This window comes from Bidens hawaiensis, unplaced genomic scaffold (genome assembly GCF_021521415.1).
Source record: "Bidens hawaiensis isolate Kalapana, Puna unplaced genomic scaffold, B.hawaiensis_p1.1 tig00047755_1, whole genome shotgun sequence".
Taxonomy (NCBI): domain Eukaryota; kingdom Viridiplantae; phylum Streptophyta; class Magnoliopsida; order Asterales; family Asteraceae; genus Bidens; species Bidens hawaiensis.
Window position 1 is genome coordinate 9,241 of NW_027498558.1, and position 15,429 is coordinate 24,669.

Here is a 15,429-nt window from a genome sequence, read left to right on the forward strand (position 1 = left end):
TAGATATCAATGTAGCAAACATACCAACGGGGTTGGGTTACTGGTTAGTTAATAACTACAACCCCGACAGTAGTGTGCTAAATTTGGGGGATAAAGAAGTTAAGATAACTCCGCAACTGGTGGAACGTTTGTTAGCAAAACCTAGGGGAAAGGTCGAGATAGTAGAAACAAATAAGCCAAGGTTAGAAGATGAGGTTGTAAATAGGTGGAGGAATTAGTTCCCTGACCCAAAAGCAAAGGTGTGCCTGCAAAAATTTATGGAGCATGCCAAAAACCAGATTGATAGTGGATGGCATTTCAAAATGAACTTTCTCGTTGTGTTTGGGACATATATGGGAGATATTACTGGTAATAACACGGTGAACCAACCATTTATACCATCAATTAAAGATATTGACGCAGTTAGGGAGATGAATTGGTGTGAATACGTGGTGGCGTCATTGAGAAGAACTCGTAAAAAATGGAAGGAAAACAAGGAATACAACGGATCAATGACAGCGCTTGCGGTACGTAATGTCTTTTATATTGAAATTAGTTTTCATTAGTTAATTTTAGTAATGTAACTGTTGTAACACAGCTTGCTTACGCAAACGAACACTTTGGAAATGTGGTGGAGAAGGGAAAAATTTTGTTGCCAGTGAACATCTTTACAGACGATGACCTTTTTAAACTACAAGATATATTGGAAAGCAAACGAGTGGGTGATCGCGCCTCGTTAGGAAAACTTGAAAACAGTGGAAAGAGACAGAAGGTGGAGGATGTTGGTGGTAATGTGGCGAAAAAGTTTACGAAAAAGGAGCTAAAGAAAATGGTGATCAAGGAAAAAAAATCGGGCTTGAAAAGGAAATAGTGTGAGGTTGAACAGGAAAAGGATGATGACGTGGCATATGTTGATGGTGTTGTGGGGTCTTTAGAAATTGAAGAGCCTGTTGCAAATTTTAAAGATCCGTTGTACATCCCGACACAAACCGAGGAGGAGGTACGTACTGGTTGCGGGTTTTGTATTTTAGGTCAGTTAGATGTATGTGATGTCGACTAATTGTTTGTTTTCGCTTTGTTGATTGTCTTAAAATAATAGGACCTGGCTGAAAGGATAAGTGACTTGATGCAACATTTTGATAACGTGTATGGAGATATATGCCATGAGTTTGAATAAGCTCACGACATGTGTTCAGGTAGCTTGTTGATAAAAGAGCTTGAGGAACAGTGGAAGTCGATTCTGCGTAAATACACCATCAAGAAGGAAGAGGATGTGAATAAGAATGAAGGTTTGTCTAACGTTGAAACGTACCACGAAGTGAAATCGAACATTCGAAAGCCTGAATCTACTCAAGTTGTGACAACACCAAAAAACCTGAAGGTGGTTTTTAATTTACCGGAAGTGAACGTGCAGTCGGCAGATCAGAAAACGTTTGACGAAACACCAAGATCTGTAAGTAAGGGAAAGGAAGTAGTATTTGAAAGTAATGACACAGTAGGTATCGATCAAAGGCCCCGACGACATAGGTTCCTATCAGAAGCGTTTTGCTCGCCTTTTGCTAAACATTCGGTGAGTTTGGGAGCTGCAATATCTAAGGGGGAAAGTAGCATGGCAGATTATATTTTCTCCGCGTACGGGGATCAAAGGTAAGTGTTAACTGCTGTAAATTATTATATGGTTGTATGTTATAAAATTATAGTTTCGGTGATGAATTTTGTTATTCGTTTTGTTGTGTAGATAGGGATGTTGTATTTAGCACAGATGAAGGTGTTTGCGTTAGGCGTGTTTTTCTGGAGACTTTGCGCCCGGACGTGTGGGTGCATGTATCAGTGATGTCTGCATGGGCAAGCGTGCTGAATTATGAGGGATCGATAAGAGCGAAACACAAATCGGTGCATAGGCTATACTGTTCAACAGTAATGTTGGTAAGTGACACTTCATGTAATATAATTATAATTGGTTGTAGTATATAATAAACGTATATGAACAGCTACCGGATCATTACGAGAAAGACGTGTCCATGAGAATCAAAAATTTTGCTGAGGCGATGGATAAAATGCTTCAAGCTCAAAAGCTGAAAAGCTTTCAAGGGGTAGAGTTAGTGTTAATAGCGATAATAAGCGGGAAACACTTTTATCTGATGACTTTCAACTTAAAGACGTGCCAGATTCATATTATTGATAACATGGGGACAAGGGAGTCTTTTAAAAGCAGATACAGAGGGTGGCTCGAAAAAATGGTATGTTATTCTTATGTTCGTATCGAGTAATATTATTTGTAGACATAAATTTATGTTGGAACAATTGATTTTCAGCGAGAGACAATGGCTGGGTATTTGGCTTTAATAGACCACCAGGGGGGTCGAAATTTAAAACAGCAAAGATAACGCGGGTCGATGTACCGTGGAGGACGACATACAACTATGTGGATTGCGGGGTGTTTGTTATGAGACACATGGAGACGTTTAAAGGTGGGAATACTAAAGAGTGGGTTGTTGATTGTGGTCTTGCTGAAGAACTTGACAAACGTGGACGGGTGTTAGGGAAACAAAAGGAAGAGGTTGAAGATCTTAGAAGGAAATACGTGGCTAAGATTCTACTTAGCGATGTAAACGTGATGAGAGAAATGTTATTACAAGATATGTTGGAATATCACCAGTTGTCTGCGACGGAGAAAGCGAATCTGGACAAGAAAGCTTCTAAAAGAATCATGGACAGGTTAAATCTCAAATGACTGTGGACAGATATGACTGTTTCTTTTAATAGTTAACGGTTTTTGACAGTTTTTATGAATGGTAGACTGTTTATGTGTTGGTCTTGTTTACGTATTTGGCAAACGTTTGAACTGTTTACATATTTTGGAATATGAAAATGTTTGAACTGTTTATGTTATGGAAACGTGTGTGATGATTATATAGGTGTTAAAGTCAGGGTTAAAAATAGTTTGGTTATTTGTTTTGTTTAAAACACGTCTAGTTTTTTCACATGTGCTTTGTAATTCAAGTTTAGCTAATGAATCAATTTATTATAAGTAAAATGTTTTACAAAACAAAACGCTTTAATAAAAAAACATGGTCAGGTGTTATGTGAAATGTTTGAGTAGGCACCATATGAACAAAGATTAAATTAAGATTAAATTTGAACAACTTTGGAAAATATTGGATAAAACCATATGATCATCCATCAGGTGTTGCTAAAAAAACATCCATCAGTTGTTTAAAACAAAAAGTTAGTAAACATGAAACCTTAAATAAAAACCATCAACTATCCATAATAATGTCTAAGGTGAAATAAAAACCAATCAACAAAACATACTAAAGTCTATAGTGAAATAAAAACCCATCAACAAAATAAAAACATACTAAAGTCTATAGTGAAATAAAAACCCATCAACAAACCATAATAAAGTCTAAGGTTAAATAAGATTAAAGTGAAATGGAAAAAACCATCAACAATCCATAATAATGTCTAAGGTGAAATAAAAACCAATAAACAAAACATACTAAAGTCTATGGTGAAATAAAAACCCATCAACAAACCATAATAAAGTCTAAGGTGATATAAGATTAAAGTGTATTTGTAAAAAACGCAACCGGGCTACTCTTCCATATTTTCTTCATGTGAACTGCTTGCTCCGTTTTGTGAAGGATCCTGTGGAGGTTTGTTATTGATACTGAACAAGTGATGGTTGCGGGTGTCATGACCAGGTTCACGACATATTTTGCATGTCCTTAGGGGCTTGTCCAGTTGCTTTTGACTTATAGCTTGCTCGCGTAATGACCTGAAGCGAATTGGAAGCCCACAACCTTTAGTCCTAACACCAATCGGGGCACGAATATGGATTTGATCTGGTTGTGTCATACCGGTTAGTTCAGCGAACCTGTCTCGCCGACTAGGTCTAAGGGCGTCGAAAGTAACCTCTTCTACTGTACTTTTGTACGCGTTAATGTAGTCACGGTAATGATGTAACTTTTGCATGTCATCAACCAGCTTGTTTATGATATGTTCGTGCGCAATGTTGATGTCTCGAACAACACGATACACATCAGTACTTTTGTCTATGTTGGGCTCGTCAAAACCAATAGACCGCATAGGGCTGTTAGACACAGCGTCTTTTGTCCACCTACGATTGATGTACTGTTTGGGAAATACCCTGATATCCAAAATGTGGAGCACCTTAAAATGTGACGACACAGTAAACCGAATTGCTCGAACCTTTTACAGCTACAATAAACAGTGATGTCTTCGTTGCGAATCATAACCTACCATGAAGAACAATGTATAGTTATTTAAAGTGTAAAAATAAAATATAAACACAGTAAACCTAGCATATTAAGAATCCGATATACCTCGTGAAAAGAAGCAGGTAAGTGTAGAAAGTCACGAATATTGAATTTCAGAAAGTCATCGACGGGGACGTAACACCTAGAAGTGCAATTGTGAAGAGCAGCCTGTATTTCCAATTGGACATCAAAAAAATGGTTCTCGTATAGATTTCAGCTGCTTGTTTCTCAAGTGTGTAGTTACTCCATATCTCGGCTGCTGTATACCTACAATCATGATCATTCTTACGATGCTCATGTCTCTGATGATCCAATGCAGTCTCAAAATGGGCCAGAAACTCAACCAAAGTGCAACGTGGGTTACAAAACTGGCCAAAAAAATGATTCTCGCTTCTGATATGGATGAAGTACACATAAGACCAGACATGGTTTCTTCACGATAGTAAGCGGGAATCCATGACTCTCTAATGTTGAATATGTCTTTTAGCCAAGTGTGGTCGTTTAACTGAAAGTCATCCTTATTGAAGCCCACTCTGTTTCAAACAATTCAGGTGTTATTCAGTCGGTCCAAACAATATCACACAACCGAGTCTTAAAATCTGTGGTGTTGCAAAGGCCGGATCCAACCTGAAATAATATAATGGCATATTATAACACAATCAAACAAACTATGTACAGTAACAATAAACAACATAAACAAAAAAGAGTTCTCTTGTACCTTCCCAGACAGCTTATCCATAATATGCCACATGCAGAGCCGATGCCTAGAATTAGGAAAAACGTCTTCAATTGCACGTTTCATGGCGGGATCTTGGTCAGTTACAAGAACTGCTGGTGCATAGCCAAAAGCCTTCTTAAAACAATTCAGCAACCAAGTGTAAGATTCTACGGTTTCCGATCCAAGCAACGCTGCACCAAGGGTAACATTCCTATTATAGTTGTCAATTCCAGTAAATGGAACAAACACCAAGTTATACCTGTAAAACAAATGAATCAGTAAATAAAACACAAAAAAAGAAATAAAATTTTTGGTTGTCAATGATATTACTTGTTATGCCGATATGTTGCATCAAATGAAACAACATCACCAAAGACGTAGAAATTCATCTTGGCTCGCTCGTCGGCCTAAAACAAACCCTTTAACGCCCCGTCTGCTGTAGTAGAATAATCACATGAGAAATTGGGACAGAATTCTTTCTTCGCCATAAGACGTTGAACAACCATCTCAACATCGTAGTCTCCAATGAATAAGTTGATACTTCTTTTGTAGTTTTTGCAATCAGACTTGGTTGCGTCAACTTTATCAAACCCACCATACATGGTACTCATAATGTTGAAAGCTTTTACCGGACCAATGTTAATATTTGCAAGATCGTCTAACATCTTTTTGTGGGTAAACTTAAGCTCGCGAGCAGACTTCAAGAAGTGGATATCGTCTTCATCAACAAATGGATGATTGTGTGCTTCACCAAAATATTTGACCCTATACATGCCATTGTCGGTTAAAATTAACTATATTTGGGCTTCACAATTTGTTCTTTGAGATGGCTTCCTACGTTGTTTTTTCCCTTTGAACTCTTCACTTAATGTGTCCACTTCCTTAACAGTTCTTAAGCCTTCCTTAGTGCAAACAAAATACTTCAAACGGACAACATTTTTGTCCACCCACTGTCTTCCTTTCCTGATAGAAAAACCGCCCGCTAAAGCGTATCTTCTATAAAAAGACTCAGCGGCTTGAAGATTTTCAAAGATCATTCCTTCATTAGGTTTGATTGAGGCAGACACTAGTGGAGTGTACGTCTTCCTACCAGAATTTGGAGATACATGCTGAATTCCAACTTCCTTGTACGCGGGTGGATCTATAATCGGATATAACAAACAATAAAAATTAAGTTCCACAACACATAGAGCCCACAGAAGACAATGACATTTAAAAACACACGTTTAAAACAAGAAAAATAAAATCTGAAGTGTTATAACATCTTAACAGTACCTAAATTTGTAAAACACACTAACTGAAACAAAAAATTTGCATTGGTTACGATGACACAAAAAAACAAACAGATGTTCAAGAATTACCTAAATTTGTAAAACATACTAACTGAAACAAAAAACTTGCATTGGTTACAATGACACAAAAAAAAAACACACAGATGTTCAAAAAGTATTTAATCTGAAAATTTACATGTAGCAAGAAAAACACAGTTAACAGGAGATAAAATGACATGGATTGGTATTTGACAAAAGTAGATGTACAAAATCTAAGGGGAGTGAAAAACACATCATCGTGGGAAAGGATAACAAAATAACCATAACACCTAAAAAAACGATACACATCGAAATTCACTTGAAAAAGATCCTTCTTTACACCGTTAATGGATATCGTAAGAGGGTATAAAGGAAGAACAAATATGATGATTATATAACATGAAATAAAAATTAAACACTCCATAATGTATTCAAGTTTACCTAATTCATCAACATCCTTGAAATTACTCATGTTGAAGATAAAGAATGCTGGTACGATCGGCGATAAAGAATGCTGGTACGATTGGCGATGGATTGATGAGAAAAAAAAGGATCACAAACGTAGGTTGTTGTAGATGACCGGCCTTTTTTGTTAATGATTTTGTAAAATATTACGATTACTATAATTAAGGAATTGTAATTGATTGTGATTAATATAAAGGAAAATAACATAATTAAAACTAGTTGGTTGATTACAATCTTGCCCTTGACTAGATATTTTGATCTAATGGTTCAAAACACTTCTTACACTTCCTAGGATAATTCTACTTCTTATTATAACCTTGCTCTATATATATATATCTATTTATCTCTTACTCTCTCTCTCCCTTCTCTCTATCTCTCTGTATCCCTCACTATCCATCACCATCTTCTCTAACCACCCACATCCACCACCACAACCACCACCACCACGTCGCCGCCAACACCACCATACCAGAAACACCATCATCTTCGCCTCTTTAGCTAATCCCCTGTTTCAGATCTAGGGCTTCCTCTTCTCTCTCAAAACTATTCATCCCCGCTAATCTACCTTCATGAAAACCGTAACCATATCGTTATCTCCTCATTCTTACAAACCCTAATCTTCTCTCTCTTCAATCCCACTACCCAAATCGCTACCATCCGTCAATTCAATCAAAACCTACTTCCAATTTCACGTAAGTAACCTCATTTCATCAATTCTCCGTTAATTGAACTGTTAGATTTAGTTAAATTGAACTTGAAGATGTCGTTTAATAGTATACTTCATGATATGAAGGGGGATTTTGGGAGTATATCTAGAAACGGTTTTGGCTTGAGGGCTCGGTCACAGCGGGTGGTCGAGGACTGATCATCGACTATTGTTGATGCTTTGAAACAGAGTTGTTGGGCAAATATGCCGCCCGAGCTGTTACGAGATGTGTTGATGAGGATTGAGGCATCTGAGTGCGCTTGGACACCTCGGAAGAATGTGGTTTCGTGTGCGGGTGTTTGTAGGAATTGGAGGTAGGTTATGAAAGATATTGTCAAGAATCATGAGTTTTCAGGCAAGTTGACTTTTCCAATTTCGCCGAAGCAGGTTTGTTGTGTTTGATTTGATTGATGCGGATTAACTGACAATTCGGTTATGGTTACGGTTAATGTGTTTTTGTTATTTGACCATTTAAAGTTATGCTGCAACTGTTTTCATGAAGGTAGATTAGCGGGGATGAATAGTATTGGGAGAGAAGAGTAAGCCCTAGAGCTGACACAGGGGATTAGCTGAAGAGGCGGAGATGATGGTGTTTCCGGTATGGTGGTGTTGGCGACGACGCGGTGGTGGTGGATGTGGGTGGTTAGAGGAGATGGTGACGGAGAGTGAGAGATACAGAGAGAGAAGGGAGAGAGAGTAAAAGATAAATATAGATAATATATATATATAGTGAATTTAATTATAGTCTCTTTAAGAAAAATAACATAAACAACCCCTCATGTTAAATGGTTTGACTAAATTACAAATTTAGTTTATTACACAAATAATTCTTAATGGGTAAAAGGACGAAAATGCCCTCATGTGCATTGCATGTGGGCTTACTTAACTGAAAAACTTAACATCCGTTAGTGTAAAGGATTAAAACCGAGCTAAACATGCAAATAAAGGATAAAAAGTGAAACTCATTTCCAAAAAGGACCCATTCCATAATTTAGCTAATTTAAAAGAATAAAATTTATAATTTTTTCATTAAAACAATACTTAAATAGAAAATGTTTTAGAAGTTGGAGAGGAAGACGAATTTTATGCAAACTTGAACGAGGAAGACAGCTTTAGTGCAACCTTGAACGAGGAAGACTTTGGTGCAAATTTTGACGGGGATGCAAACTTGGACGGGGAAGACGAGAATAATTGAAAAACAGTCGGATCAAACGAGATTTTAAGAAACTATTTTGGAATTTTAAAATTAAAAAAGTTAATTTGGATTACTCTCTCCTAATTTGAGATATTTTGGGAATTTTCACCTTTATTGAAGATTATTATTATCAAATGAAAACTACAGGTGAGTTAAATTTTTTTTTTCTTTTCCATAGTCTACAAGTGAAACAAGTTCATTGAGTCACTAAGGAACCTTCATAAGTCAAAGCAAATATGTTAAGGATTTATTAAAAAAGTATGAATTGGAAAAATTAACTCCCAACGAGTAATGCTCTTAAAGCCGATGCCCACCACAGTTTTACTTCATTTTTATTTTATATTTAAAATATAATTTTCATTTTCATTTAAAAATGTTTAATATATGATGTTTGTATTTTCAATGAAAATTAATTTCAATAAAAGTGTATATGAAAGAATAAAAAAAAACCCACCCGGTAGACTGCTGAACAAGTCCTTCGACACAAGGGATTAGCAAAAAATATCCCTATTAATATGTTATTGAATAATAGGGATCGTACATTTAAAAAACTCCTAAATTACAGACATTTGATAACTTAAAAATATTAATAGTACGCCTTATTGATGATTTAAAAATGCAAATAGTAGTATAACTTGTTGACACCATCGAAATCACATAATATGATTATTGACCTTTAATTTCTTTTCTTTTTCTATATAAATGATTATTTTATTTTTCTCGTATAATTTTCAATATTCAATAAATACTTTATAGTATCAAGTACCTCGTTGTTTTTATTTATATGTCAAAATAAATCTTATGTCAAGTAGTATAATATAATAAAATATATATAATTAAAAAGCCATTACTTTTTGATAAAATCTGCGCCCCATATATAAGACACAACACACACACTTGCAGAGGGCAGTTTCACTTGCAAACAAACAAACAAACCTACCTCTCATTTTACTCTCTCTCATCCTCAGTTTCTCTGTCTACCATGTTTACACACTGGTATGTATGTATGTATGTATGTATGTATGTATGTCAAGATGCTGGGTTTTTAAACTCACTGCTTCATCTACATGACCAGTACTAGATTCTTACTCTTTTTAATTTGTTGCAAATTGTTAGGCTTTTAATTTTGGCTATAGAATTAATGTACATTGGATTAATTGTTTAATTGTGTTATGTTTTAGGGTAGCATTATTAATTGATTATTATTTATTTTGGATCTGTGCAATGTTGCTGGTTGTATATGAATTTGTGAATTTTATCATCTTCTTTCTTGTGGTTTTTAATGATTTTTTTAGGAGTTGATGTTTTGCTGAAATTGGATCTTGATTTGTACTTGATATGTCAAACACGATTACTTGTGGTGCTAGACACGAACACGAACCTGTTTAGAACAGGTTACATGACACGGCCTGTTTAGAGACACGATAAATATCACATATGTAATTAAACAAAATGTGGCAAAAGTTCATAAATTTTTAATTAATAGTTAATACATATATTTTATTTAAAATAATTTTTTTAAAGGGTTTGGGCGTAACTGCGTAAGGTAACTAAGGCATATCAACAGCGGGGTGGGTGGCCCATTGGCAAAGGCAAAGCCATTAAAACACCAAAGGGTTGGGAGGTCCTGGGTTCAAGTCTCCCAGATGTCAAGAATTCGCCATTTAAAGAAAAAAAAAACTAAGGCATATCACATATACCTATATTTTATTTAACTTTAAAATAAAAAATAGATAGGAATTTAGATATTTATCTCTAAGCTTACAAGTTTCCTTATCTTAGATGATTTCAATTCTATGATTCTATCATAATTTCCATAATCAAAACTCATATATATTTGTTGTGCATTGTGCAGCTATGTGATATATCCTGTTATTGTATTTATATTATTGAAGTCTGAAGTTGCAGTAGTTAGTTTGAAGTGTTTATGAAAAACTTATTATCATTTCAGTTAACTGATTCTTGAATGATTTAACATTGCTTTTATTATAATATTGTTGTGTAGGTAAACTGGTTCTTTGCATAGTACAATTTCTACTCGTGTTAAGATCTTCACCAATGAGTTCTCGGATCACATCTCATCAGTTAAACAATGGCTTGTATGTATCAGGGCGGCCCGAGCCACCAAAAGAAAAGGCTCCAACGACGTTCTCAACCGCAGTGCCGTACACAGTGGTGACATTAAAAAGTCAGGTGAACTAGGAAAGATGTTTGACGGGCCACAAAAATCAGGACAGTTAACCAGTGGCCCATTAAGAACTGGGTCAATGAGTGGTAGCAATACGGGTCAAATATCATCACATTCCATGACCCGAATGAGTTCTTTATCAGGCAATATTACAGGTTCAGGTTCAATGAAAAAGACCAGTTCTGGCCCATTAAACAAACACGGAGAACCGATAAGAAAGTCATACGGGTCTCAAGGTCAAAGTTTGACTTCTGGTTCTAGACACAATTCTGGACCTCAACCTCCGGTTCTCCCCGCCACGGGTCTGATAACATCCGGCCCGATTCTTTCTGGACCGCTTAACTCATCGGGTGGGCCCAGAAAGTCATCGGGCCCGTTGGACTCTTCCGCGTCGATCAAGTCACGAACCAGTTCAATGGTTAAGAATCATGCGGTTACTCATTTGAGTCAAGAGGGTTCATATTCCTTTTTCAGGAGCTTTCCGAAGTTAGTTTTATGGTCCATAGTTTTGCTGTTTGTGATGGGGTTTATTTCTGCAGTTTTTATACTTGCAGCAGTTGGTAATCCTGTTCTTCTCATTGTTGTCGGTGTGCTTTTTGCTATTGTGAGCCTGCCTTTTGTTTGGAATGTGTATCGGGGTAGAAAAGCTGTTATTAAGTTTATATCTGAGTATCCAGATGCTGAGCTTAGAACAGCAAAAGATGGCCAGTTTGTCAAGGTTTCCGGGGTACGTCACCCAAACACACACGTTTATGCATGCATTTGTATTGTAGTATATTCATATACCTATTTGTGTTTCGTCTCTAATCGTTTAATAAATTAGGTTGCCTAAATATCATATAAGCTACTTGCATTAAATTAGGTTCAACCAACTTATATTCGTCTTGAAAACTACACTTAATAAGGGAAATTTAATGTAATCTTTGTTTAAAAAGAAGTATTTGTTTGCTAGTTGCTATAATATATGTTAATTAGAAACAACTATGATACAAGTTGAAGGGATCTTATTAAATTATCAATTTCTTTTGCATTGAAGTGCAAGTTAACATACATTTCGTATTAAGAAAAGGGGCATTTACATATTTCCCCTTCCTAAACTTTGAAATTACATATTTCCCCAAACCATGCTTAAAGAGCATTGTACATTTTGCATTAAACACTTGTATTTTGGGGAAATATGTAATTTCAAAGGTTTAGGATGGGGAAATATGTAAAAATCCCTTAAGAAAATATATGAACAGAAACTATAGAATTACGCCTTCATTTGGTTTGCCTTTAAGTGGTTGACGAAATGCTTGTAGTTGTAAGAAATTTCTTCAACCAAATGGCCCATTTTTGTTACTTTTTAGGTGGTTTTGGTTATGTAGGAAATATCATTCAAATTCCATTCATAGTTGTCAACAGCGAGAACAGCGCTTATTAGAGCGCGCTTTATAGCGAACGGGTACTTTCCTGCTATTTGATGTATAGTACCTTAAAAGTGTGATATAGCGATGATTAGGGTTGCTTTTTCTTTTTTTAATATCAAAAACCGAATTTTTAGGCATTAAAATCGATTAAACAGCACCAAACTCAACTAGTTCCACTATAAAAACTCAAATTTGTGAATGAAACCCCTATTTTAAAAAAAAAAATCTAATACCTTATCACTGAACATCAAATGGTGTCCGCTATTTCATCGCTATTGCTATGTAGCGTAGTAGGTTGTCGCTGTTGACAACTATGATTCCATTTAGGGGTTTTTATGGGATGTTAAAAGATGGTAAAATATAAAAGGTCTAAATTGGAAATAAGTGATCTTTTTTATGGCTTTTATACACATTTTTAGTTACATTCTTTCTTTTCTTGTATTTATTTATAACCATGCCAATTTTCGCATTGCGACTCTGTCTCGTAACTATATTTGCTAATGACTTAAATCAATTATTTTCTCAGCCTAGTTTGTTTTTTGTATTGTATCCAAATTGATACAGATAAAGATATAGATATAGATAGATCTTGACAATTGGTATCTTATCTTTTCAAGAAAGTAGAATGGACATTAGGTCCCATAATTTAATGACATCATCTTATTTTGTATAGAATTTATATTTTTATATTCTTGAAAAAACACTTCTATTAACCATAGTTGTCAATAGCGGTGATAGCGGGCGCTATAACGCGCTACGTAACGATGCGGCTATAGGCCACTATATATACTAAATATTTGTCGTTTGGCGTGGTTATAGCGGTATTTAGGGTTTTTTTTTTATTTTTTTAATATAAAAAGTTGTAGAAACTTATTTTTTAGGCTTGTTTATCGACCAAACAGCTGCAACTTCCACAAGTTTCACCGTAAAAGCTTATTTTGTGAATATAAACCCTTATTATTTGCTTAAAAAGTTTATACTCCTTTATCGTTAAATATGAAATAGCGGTCACTATCTACCGCTCTTCGCTACGTAGCATACAGGTGACCCGTCGCTATTTACTGCTATTTGCTATCGACAACTATGCTGTTAACAAAAAAATCTTGATTTCTTTAAAGGTTGTTACTTGCGGACATGTACCACTAGAGTCATCATTCCAAAGGGTTCCCAGATGCGTTTATACATCCACAAGTTTATATGAATATCGCGGTTGGGATTCAAAAGCCGCTAACCCGACACATCAGCGTTTCACGTGGGGTCTACGATCCATGGAGGTAAATTAAATAATCAGATATGTTTAGCTGATGTTTCTAAAAGATTCTTGATTGCATGTTTTTTTTCTTTTTTCTTTTTTTTTTTTGTAAATACTTTCAGAGACATGTTGTGGATTTCTACATATCAGATTTCCAATCGGGACTGAGGGCGTTAGTTAAAACCGGTTATGGGGCCCGCGTGACTCCATGCGTTGAAGAATCAGCTGTTATTGATATCAACCAATCCAACAAAGACGTGTCTCCACAGTTCATAAGATGGCTGGCTGAGAGAAACCTATCTAGTGATGATCGTATGATGCGACTCAAAGAAGGGTATGTTTTTTTTGTCGTTTCTTGTTGAACAAGTAACCACCTGATTGGTTTCACTAAATGATTTCATTACTTTAATGTTTATGTTTGGTTGTTAATGAAAACATAGGTACATTAAGGAAGGCAGCAGTGTGAGTGTGATGGGAGTTGTTCACAGAAATGATAATGTGTTGATGATTGTTCCTCCACCCGAGCCCGTTCCAACCGGATGCCAATGGGCTGCATGTATGCTTCCCGCAAGCCTAGATGGTATCGTTTTGAGATGTGATGACTCGTCGAATCCTGATGTTATTCCCGTGTAAGTCAAAGTTTGAGTTGACCAGTATGATAAGTGTATAGTTTTGTTACATCCCATGATCTTGTTTAGGAGTGTTTTGTTAATGTTTGTGTGGTATTGAGCTTTTGTGGGAGACTTCATACTTGAAAAGGCTTGCATTTTTGTATTTAATTTTCCTTTGAGAAATGTTTGAAGAATTTGAGATTTTTATTGTATGATATGGTTCATTTATGCTAGTTTGATGGATGTAATATTAGCATTTCAATATCAATTATTACTTGACTAGCATTTTTCCTATTTTATTTTATTCTACCAATTTGATACTCATTATTGATTATTGATGCTTACTAAAGAAGAAAAAATAAAGTATGGTTCAAAATCTTCCATGAAAATCAAATGTGTTATGCCGTTCATAAGCATTTGTCATCATCATGTTTAGAACCTACTTAATTTTTCATCATTTTATTATTAGGACAACTTTATAGAATAGTAATCAAGTTTCAAGTTTGTTCCAATTAAGCCACTTATATTTTATTGTGTCTTAATTAGGTCACTCGACTTTCAATTTTGTCTCAATTAGGTCACTCAACTTTCAGTGTGTTTCATTTAGGTCACTCAACTTTAAATTTTAGCTCAATTAGGTCACTCAACTTTCAATAAATGTTCTAATACTATCTTTTTTACCTTCATATTATATGCTCATAAATAACCTAAACGTCATTAAAACGAACATTTTTTTATTTTTTATGAGTAAATATATCAATTATGATAATATAGTAGTTGTCCCTCTCGTTTTAGAACACAAATTGAAATTTAAGTGACCTAATTAAGACAAACTGAAAGTTGAGTGACTTGATTGGGATAAAACAAAATATGAGTAACTTAATTGGAACAAACTTGAAACTTCGTTACTATTCTATAGAGTTTTCCCTATTTTTTAATAATTTATTATGTTGAAAGAGTTGATAAATTATATAATATCATTTTTTAATAACCCATGTTGACTCTCAACACGCCCATGTTGATAGTACAAGAGAAAAGACAAAAAAATATATTTCCAGACTGGTCGTGCCCAGAAGTCAACACGGCCGTGTTCTCTTTTCTGTTGTACCATCTGACAACGAGCATTTGATACAATAAGACAAAGTGATCAGCACGGCCGTGCCCAGCTCAACACAGGTAGTGTTGAGAGCCATGCTCAGACTATAAATTGAATGCTCATCCACCACATTCAATGGACTTGGAGGAACACTTAATACATTCCGTCCACTCGCTTTCACCACCATTAATAAGGAAATCATCCAATCCGTCCACTT

At 35.4% G+C, this 15,429-nt stretch overlaps 2 pseudogenes across 1 annotated transcript; one reads left to right on the forward strand and one right to left on the reverse strand.

Annotated features, from left to right (window-relative positions):
* Positions 1-3,576: 3,576 nt before the first annotated feature.
* LOC143597226 (protein FAR1-RELATED SEQUENCE 5-like) lies at positions 3,577-6,017 on the reverse strand (annotated as a pseudogene).
* A 4,648-nt stretch (positions 6,018-10,665) lies between these two features.
* LOC143597224 (putative membrane protein At1g16860) lies at positions 10,666-14,311 on the forward strand (annotated as a pseudogene). The gene is made up of 4 exons (XR_013146854.1): positions 10,666-11,571; positions 13,372-13,527; positions 13,628-13,839; positions 13,946-14,311. The product of XR_013146854.1 is annotated as a putative membrane protein At1g16860 (transcript).
* The last annotated feature ends 1,118 nt before the right edge of the window (positions 14,312-15,429 follow it).